Below are 2,015 nucleotides of genomic sequence, written 5' to 3'. Positions count from 1 at the left end.
AAACAGGGTTGTGTTGGTCATTGGACGGGCTAACACGCCGTGCTATTTTGAGCAGGAGCACGCACACGCATATGCATGGGATTTAAAACAACCTTAAATTCACACCTCAACAAAGTTAACAAAGGCTGCCGAATGCCGGTTGTCACACCAGCATGAATTAACATAGGATTAACATAGGAATGAGCCTGGATGCATATCAATTGTCCATTGTGTAGCCTGTAGTGTAGGTGTTAAGCGACGTGCGTGTGACGTCATTAACATAGAGTGCAACCTCTTTCCAAATCACCAATGCAACCCTGGGTGTAAAGTAAAGTACATTTACTTAAGTACTGTATTTTTTTTAAGGTATTTTTACTTTATTGGAGTATTTCCGATTTTCAATACTTTTACTTCTACTCCACTACATCTCTGAGACTATTTTACTTTTACAATTATTTGAATACTTTAGTTACTAGTTACTTTGTAGATTTTGATTATTATTATTACAAAATGCATTAACCACTTCAGCCCTATATACATTTCGGCCATTTGAAAATAGACGATCTACAAGCTCACATTGCGTCGCAACGCGACACATTTTCAGATTGCAAAAAACTAAAACAAAAAACCAATACTCCAAATGTACTTTAGTTACTGTCCACCACTGCTAAGGGGTACATTGTTGATTTGCCACTACGGTAGCATATGGGTCTTCAATAGGGGTTTCCTCAAAGTTACTGCTTTGAAGGGGCTGCCAGAGTTTTTGTGTGAGAGCACAAATGTCTTTTCCCCCCCAAAAATATGTCAGATTTAAATGTATGAAAATACACATGGACCCATCACATTATTAGCAAAGCTGTGTAAAACAAACGAACATAAATAATTTACACAACACCGATGATATAGCTGTCAAACGAATATGTGTGACGCCATCAAAGCCGCGTCACTTGGAGGCAGCCCACATAGTCACTTTAAATAAATAAAAACCTGTGGAACATTTCCAAGCTGCTCTCAAATCGGTCGACGCATAGACACTTAAAAGGAAAAACCTGTGGAGCATTTCCAAACTATGAGCCTCGAATCTCCCAACAGTCAACAGACATTAAACAGCAGAGTTAAAACAACCAGGTGCTCAACGGAGATGGAAGTGATAGTTCAAAGAACACTGCTGGAGCTCGGGTAGCAGTGGTAAACGCACAATAGGCTATATGCACAGTAGCCATGTTGGAGAGAAATTGGCCCTCTTCCTTACTTGCTTCACAGTGCTACCAATGATACTAATGAAGGCTCTGTTCCATTCTGGTCATGGGTGCTGATATTGTGCATGCTCACTGGAAACTCTCCATTTTGGTTCCCAAATGGCCCCTTATGGTGGGTGTGTAACTCTGAGAGTGTGCAAATGGAACCAAATGGACCCTTATGGGTCCATTTGGTTCCATTTGTACACTCTCAGAGCCGGACGGGGAGCGTGATATTTGTCACTGCACGTGCTCCTACGGGCTGGGGGAGGAGCCTGTCAGCGGAGAGTGTTGAGCGGGAGGAGTAGGACGAAGGGTCTAGGTCCTCCCTGTGGGGGCTCCTCACTGGCAGGCAGTGGTGGAAAAAAGTTCTCGCATTTCTTACTTGAGTAAAAGTATCAATAATGCAATGTAGAAATACTCTGTTACAAGTAAAAGTCTGGAAATCAAAATGTACTTGAGTAAAAGTACAAAAGTATTGCCATCAAAATATACTTGAAGTACCAAAAGTATAAGTACTCGTTATGCAGAATGTCCCATTACAAAAATTCCAGAACTACAAGCTCAAAATGCGTCGCTGGGGGGTGGAGCCTGTTGGCAGGGAGTGTTGGGTGGGAGGAGTAGGACGAAGGCTCTACGTCCTCCCAGTGGGGAGGAAATCATTTGCATAACAATTAAATTGGAGAGAAAAAGGGATAAAAAGCTAAGTATTGTTGGCGCTCCTGGATCAAAACAGGAATAAAGCACGTAAAAAAGGAGGAGGAAGGACTCGGACACCCAATAATAAGGGCAAAAGTA

This window comes from Gymnoscopelus braueri, assembly GCF_963280865.1.
Source record: "Gymnoscopelus braueri genome assembly, chromosome: 17".
NCBI lineage: Eukaryota > Metazoa > Chordata > Actinopteri > Myctophiformes > Myctophidae > Gymnoscopelus > Gymnoscopelus braueri.
Note: the sequence above shows the minus strand (reverse complement) of the source record.